Below are 7,962 nucleotides of genomic sequence, written 5' to 3'. Positions count from 1 at the left end.
TTCGATACCAAGCCATCCTTTATTTAACATCGAAGACGAGGCAGCTCTTGCTACAGTTGCTCTCATCGATGGCACAATGAGAAGTGCACTGTGGGTACGGAGGCTTGGATTTCTCAGAGGCTGAAGTCCTCATCAGTGATTGTACTGAAATCCATCCCAAGTGGGCCAATCTGGCCGAGGCAGGCTGAGCGATCCCCATCTGCAGAGTTCCAGCAGAGGGAGGGTTCTCTCTGCAGAACAGAATCAAAACAGTGCAGCAGAGACGCCTTGGGGAAACCAACGTCGCGGAGCTCTAGAATTTAAAGAATTTATGTTGGCAGCTGCAAAAAGCTTCACCGTTATGAGAAAGTGTGAAATGATAAGCCGGCTAATGGTTTGAGTTTGTTTTAGAGGTTTTACTTTTTTAATGACCTGTAGAGAAAAGATTATTTGTCAGGTGCAGAGTAATAATTTTGAGTCGATGTGTTTGTGTGAGAGAGAGAGAGAGGGAAGGGGGGGGGGCAAATTGCTCTGCAATGATGCAATGGCACAAAGTATGAAGTTCCAAATCTTTTATGTTTTGTAAAATTGACTGATTCAGTATAAACACTGTGGCGGGACATATACATTATATTATGTGTATATATAGTTTGCTGTATAATAATAATGCACATGCAGGGTATGCATCACTCCTCCAATCATTTTCATTCAGTTTCAAGTTGGCAGCAACACACTGTTTTTATTCTATTTTAATTAAGCCAAGAATGTTCACACTGTAGGTTAAAGGAAATTCTTTGTGTCACAATGTACACTTGCATAGTATTTATTTAGTTTTTACCCAATTTATAATGTTGTCATTACAATATGGCAGCAGGACATCATTCTATCATATTATCTCTTACATTGAACCATGATGAAATCATATTTATATAACCTTTTGGTCATGTCTATAGTCCTATAGGATCCAGAGATACCTGGAAAATGCAATCATTTTCTGACTTCATGATGTCACTTATCATATGACATCATATGATAGGCAAACATTTTCTAATGTAATGTAAATATTAGCTTTTGGAAAATGTGTCTTTTTTATTTTTTTATTTACTGGCCTTTATCTGATCAGCTCTAAAAGTTAATCATCCGGAGACGTACTGGAGATACACCAAGAAATAGTCGTCTCAACTTTAGTGAAAATCCATCCATGCTTTGTTGAGTTTTTTTGTACACACACACACGAGAGGCTAATCATCTCAGTGTGCCAGATCATTTGTGTGTGTGTGTCAACCTGCCAATCTAATGTAAAACAATATGACAACAATGTTGTGGGTTACAGCCCTGTTTTCAGTTTTTGTAAAAATCTTTGCTGCCAGAGCAGATGACACAAAGCCTTGAAGCAGCACCCAGCCCAGCACTACTGTACAGTGATGTGTGGATGTCAGGAGGTTGAACAGTACAGTGATGTCCCAGTGGGTGAGGTTCCCTCCCCTCTGTTGTCAGAAGTGGCAAGAGGCACTCAGAGGTGCTGTGAGCATTCAAAGAGGCCTGGAAAATACGATAGATCACTCAGGAGCGGCAACGCCTGAGGGCCCGAGCAGTGAGCACGCTCTGTGGATGGAATAGCTGATGACGGATGGAGAGATGCTGGTGCATAAATAAAAAGTGCAGAATCTAAAGTATAGAGGAGATGTTTGCTACAGGAAGGGAAGAGAAAAAAGAACACTGAAATAAATTGTTTACAATAGAGACAGGAAGTGAATAGCATGCAATAACATACTTCAGATCATATGAGTGAACGATCATTGACTGAAATAGGAGTTCATTTAGCAGCACTCCAGTGATGGTGGTGTGTTGGGACTCTCACACTTTACTTTTACAGAACTATGAAGGAAGAACAATGCAACTATTAGAAGATGTGCTCTCGCACCAGTTTGGCTTATGGTGGAACAGTGCACCTGAGAATACAAAAGATTCCCTGCAACATTCCGTGCTCGGAATATATGGAATATTTACCATTACGTGTTATGATATAGTATCTGAAAATGTCATCTTAGCATAATTATATACATTTCAAAATATTTCAGCAGGTATTGAAATGTAGGGCTTATAAAAAAATATACATTTTTGTAACTTACGTAGAAAACAATGATGTTTAACAATTAAAGCTCCTAAAAGGAACTTTTCTTTTCCATTGATTGAAGTGGTAGTGTCTCCACTGTCTCCCGTCATTAAAATCTCAGTTCAGACAACATTTGCATTTGTTTTGGAGGGAGCGAAAAAACCCACACAGCCGTAATGTATCTTTTTGCTCTGTCTAATCATTTTTCAGGAAAGCATGTCTGTCGCTGCAGAACAATGGCACATCGTACATTTCGCTCTCGGTCTATTAGCATGTCTATTAGCAAACGTTCCGCCATACTGCCCCTGCATTGCCCCCACCGTTAATGTGCGTACTGCAGCTTGTGTATGAGTAGCATTCATTTCTGAGAATGTGCACACTGATGCTCCAAACAGATGCAGGAATCATGAGGCAGCTATTATGTGCACTCAGGTAGTTAAAAGTAAGTGTTTCTCTGGCCTTTCCGTTATTTAAATCAACCATGTGGCTGCAGGTAGAGCTTCTCTTTGAATAACAATTACTCTGACAAACCAGTTTCATTTTGTTTCCAGACTTTCTTAATGATCTAATTGCGTTTATGCAGCCATCCATCCATTAGCTTTAGTTACTTGGTCTCAGCACCTGGACAAGTAAGATGTGTGTGTTGTTTTGCTCACTACTTGTGTGAACTCTCATTTTTCTAAAGGGAGCCAAGCGAGCGCTCTTCATTTATTCAGAGTCTACACAGTTACACTGGGAACTTCCTCCACATTGTGAGTTGCTCCATTGGAGCAGCCGGGGGAGTCACCCCATCACCTGATGAGGGAGGGCAGAGGGTGATTCATTCACCTCCCCCCTTCTATGTCCCTGCCTGACAGATGTTTCATATTGCTGCTATGTGTGGGAGGATTAGGATCTTATAGCTATTACACACTGTCATATAAATAAAGGTATCCATATTGTAGCCACAGTGCTGATAAATGGGGAATATGATATGAGACAGGCAGTCCCTGTGATTTTATGAAGGGTTGTAAATATGTTTAATGGTGTGCACGATCATATTTCAGAGCGTAGACAGCCTGAATGCTGCTGGAAAATTTAGATAGACTCAGGGACACGGTGTGATGCTGTGCACCTCTACATAGACAAACATGTTTCACTTCAATGTGCCCACACACAGTTCCTTCAGAATAGACTCCTTCACTTCACTGAGCTGTAGATCTCATTTGAATTGGAGACAAATGCTATTCTTTATCCATTCATCTAAAACCAACGATGCATAATGACGAGGTAAAACATCATGAATATAAAACATGGAATATTTATTAATATATTGAAACTCCCAAACTGAAATTGCTCATTTGCAAACGTATTCAGACTCTGTGTTTGTAACTCATCAAATGATGGACCCTCTTTGCTTTAATTATGCATGAAATGTGTCTGGGACTTGACTGGAGTCCATCTCTGGCACATATAAATCATTTGATATCGTCTAGAAAGGAACACATCTGGGGTATATAAGGTCCCACAATATATATATACTAAATGTCAGGACAAAAACCAAGACATAAACTCGAAGGAACTCCCTGCAGACATCTGTGATGAAACTGTGGTGAGGCACAAAGGTATAAAATCATGTCTCAAGCTTTAGGCTTTCTCAGGAGCGCAGTGGCATCAATCATTGTAAAATGCAAATAGTCTGAACCAATTGGAATAGTTTTCCCCAGAGATGAATTAAAGAGTAAAATAATTTGGGCAACTGTAAATACTTTGTCCTGCAAACGCAAGTCACTGGTTGATACCATCGCAATGTTGACTCATTTTTGTGGCAGCCTCGTGTTATGCAGGTGATTCTCAGCAGCAGGGACCGGGAGACTAGGCAGAACTGGAAGAAAAGCAAATGCAAGCAAATCCAGAGAAGTCGTGAAGAAAACCTGCTCCAGAGTGAACCGGGAAAACAGGTCACCTCACAGCAGGACGATGATGAAGCATATATCCCAGACACCTCTTACGTGTCTGTGGCTCAACCCGAAGTTCAGAGTTAATTATCTATAATTTTAAAATGGCAATTTCTCATTCAATCATCAACACACAATTTGAATGCAAAAAGTGAAGGGACTGAATTCTTTCTGATGTCACTGTGCATATCATACAGCCATGATGCTGTTGAGCCAAGCCTGTCGGAGAAACACCATTTCTACATGTGTACAAGTACACAAACAGTGAAGTCATCTGTGGATGTAAACCCAAATCTCGCTCAACCACTTTTTGGAGACTTTTTAATTTTTATCATGACATGATGCCACTTCCTGCATTCACTCCAAAAATTGTTTTTGCCTCTGAGCATGTGAGCCTAACATTCAGCCCGCTGCTCCATTTCTTACAAAACACATTTGCTGCTGCAGTTTAGTTATATCTAACTAAATGTAATTTCTAGGAGACAGGGTTGAGTGTGCTTATCTGCTAAGCTGCTTATCTGCTAAGCAGCATGTCTCAAACAGCCTTGTGCGTGTGCGTGTGCGTGCGCGTGTGTGTGTGCACATGTGATGTGATCCCAGCACAGTCACTGATGAACCTACTTACACTTTTCCCTAAGTAATAACTTCTGTTCGACAAGTGTTTAATGCAGGTGAATGAATTTGACATGATGTGAAATTAATTTCTCCTGGATCACATTTTCAGTTGCAAGCCAAGTTTCCAAGTCATCTGATAAGCATTTATGTCAGCGTGTGTGTTTCTGTGTGTGTGTGTGTGTGTGTTTTCATCACAGTCACTCTGTGTTGTTCCGCAGCTGCTTGGTGACTCCTGCAGCATCGGCGAAGAACTGCTTTCAGATAATAAAGCTCTGGAAACAACAGAAACAAAGCTTCCTGAGGGAAATAACTGCAGACCTCATGTCCAGTCTCAGACTTTGTACCGTGTTGGTGGGTCCCAGGTGAAGTTGTGAATGAGGGTTGGTCCCTGAGGGATGAATCGTTCCTCTATCAATCAAATAATCAATCTGTCGGATCACCTAACTGGCATTAAGTGATGGACAGAGATCCAAAACGGCGCTGACATTTGGGACAGAGTGTCTATGATTCTAACCATGAACCCACCCACGGGTAAACATTAGAAGCGTGAGATAAAACTATACAGCTGCACACAAATGAGAAACGCTATAATCGTCATTAACGTAGGCCAGCAGCGAGTGAACATCTGAGAGTAGGTGGTATAACATGATGTGCTCAAATTAAAGCACAGTCAAATACATAGGCTCGATAATCTTGGAGTTAACAAGCTATGAAGTCCTGACTACTTAGGACCTCTTTCACCATCAGAATAGGAGTCTCCATATTTGATTAAAACTAAAGAAACATTCAGACGCCTGGAAAAAGAATCATTTTGTTGAGCACCCTCTGAGGCCACACTTTTGTGTTTCCTCCAAATCTGATCCCACCACTCCTTGTAATCCACTTTCCCAAGGTTCAGTGTCCAACTCTGATTCTTCTGTGTCCAACTCTGATTCTTCTGTGTTCCCCTATAACGTATGTGTGCATTTTCTAAAATTTCAACTTCAGCCAACCGATCTTTCTTTGGGTGTTTGGTTTCCTGATTCATTTTCTTCATGTTATGCTGTACCATAAACAAATCCTGGTTTCCACCCTCACATGACCTTGTCCCAGGTTACATTAATGGGATCATGATTGTGCTTATTAAAAGGCAGAATTTGGCAAATCTAATTTTTTTTTGTTGCTGCATAAATTAAATTACAAAAATCCAAAATGAATCAATGCAATGTCCCATTCCGAGCTGCCCAAGCAGCCCATAAATGGGCGCCCCTTCTTGCATTTGCCCAATTGCCAGATGGCCGGTCCGTCACTGCTGCTCTTGTTCATTGGCCCACTGGGCCTGTTTCTGAGCTCTCAGCAGCCACTTTGGTGAGTGCAATGTTGTCACAGACAGGAACAGAGGGGCAGAGGCTACAAAATAGAGAGCAGAGATGTGCTGCTGTCGATAAGTTGCTTTAGTTTGTTTCTTTGCAGGAGAGAATAGAGCCGTGGCCCGAGACGACCCTACATCTCAATACGTTTCTAACAAGGTCTTTTAACAAGGCTTCAGCGGGCTCTGGTCATGGCTGGCTTATGTCCAAAAGTAAAATAAGTATATGCCTGAAAGATAAATACATCAAAATGTTGTCTAAGTGTTTCAGCATTTTTAAAATATTATTATGACAATGTTGACAGCATTAAGGTTGGAAAAGGGCCTCATTGGGCACAGTTGATGTTGTGGCGTCAGCCCGGCGACTTGTCCAGTACCCCTCCTCTCACTTCTGGACGGACGAGGAGACCCGGTTTATGCTTAACCAAGTACAAGAGCTAAATATTTTATTCGATTCTCTGAACGGCATATATACTCAGACAAGTGACAGCAGTCCGTTCAGTGACAAAATCGGGATATGGCTTACTCGTATCAAGCTATCCCATGTATACGTACTGACTATGTCAACTGGGATTGGCCCCAACTCCCCCTGTGAAACCTCGAAGGATAAGCTGTATAGATAATAGATGGATGATATCGTGGATTAGTGTTGAAACTTACTTTTGAGTTACTATGTGCAACCACTTGTCACAAACCAGAGTGGAGCTTTTAGTGCACAGTTGTCTAATAGAGTCTTGGCTCAGGTTTAGAGCCCCCCACCCCAGCACACCCCTTGGGCCTGCAGTGCACTCTAATAATATTAATAAGTATGTCATATAGGTGTACTAATACCATCATTAATTGTGGCAATGTGTTATTTTTCATGCTGGAATGACGCCACGATCAACATTCTAAAGTTGTGCCAGTTGCTTCTCCTCCTACACTAAGTTTAAATGTCTGCTTTTAGAAAAGTTCAATAAATCAGATTTGGAAAGCTTTAAAAATGAGATCTGATGCCAGGGGGCTTTCAAAGTTTTGCAAGATGATTTATAAAAAAGAATGGTGTTATGTACAAGACTCAGATATTTTAGATGGTTCAAGTAAAGTGATTCTCAAAAAGCAAACACATCGATCAAATCCAAAATGCGAAGGAGCCTTCAGACCTCTTACTGTTCAGGGCAGGAGAGACGTGTCTTTGTTCAGTGACGGCAAAGTTTGACTCCCAGGTTTTTCTTTCATGTTCGTGCTAATGTTGTTTTAGTGACAGTTCATCCTATGAGTCTATAATTCCTCACCCGCAGCTATTTTTTATCCCCTGAAAACAAAAGGATGTGAAAATTAAGGGGGAATTAAAAACAAAAACCTGAGGCAGGTATTACAGTGTCATTGTACAGTGTCGCCTGCAGACTAATTTCACATTTGCGTGTTCAGCTGACATCAGCAATTCATTTGAAGTAATTAACTGACATAGCACCTAATGTTTTCCCCATAACCAGGAAATCAAGTGACCCTTGAAGTATTACACCGTTACACAGATCATCAGGTTGTACTAATTGCATTAAGACAAAGGATGGAAATAATAATAATAAAAATAGGAAAAAAAATCAAACAACAAACACACAATGGAAACCATTCAAATGTGTAGAAATAAAAAGGCAAAAAGAAAACAGAATACATATTGTACATAGATCAGGACTGGTTTTCACGTTGTGACCGATCAGTGTATTTTTTCAGTCTGATGATGTGTACAGTGAAACATGGAGCTCATGTCAGTGATAACAAAAGACTCAAGATTGAATGTGCATCCTTCACCACAACACTTACATTAAGTCAAGTGTTGCCTGAATTACAAGCTGTGAATAAAGCATTTCTCTTTTTTTAATTACTAAAATATTTATATAGAGCTTTTCTAGTCTTGATGACCACTCAAAGCACTTTACAGTAAAGGTTATTGCCTTTCACACACACATTCATGCAGTGCATCTATG

This window comes from Paralichthys olivaceus, chromosome 23, assembly GCF_024713975.1.
Source record: "Paralichthys olivaceus isolate ysfri-2021 chromosome 23, ASM2471397v2, whole genome shotgun sequence".
NCBI classification, from domain to species: domain Eukaryota; kingdom Metazoa; phylum Chordata; class Actinopteri; order Pleuronectiformes; family Paralichthyidae; genus Paralichthys; species Paralichthys olivaceus.
The sequence above is the reverse complement of the archived record's forward strand: the minus strand, read 5'-3'. Positions refer to the sequence as shown.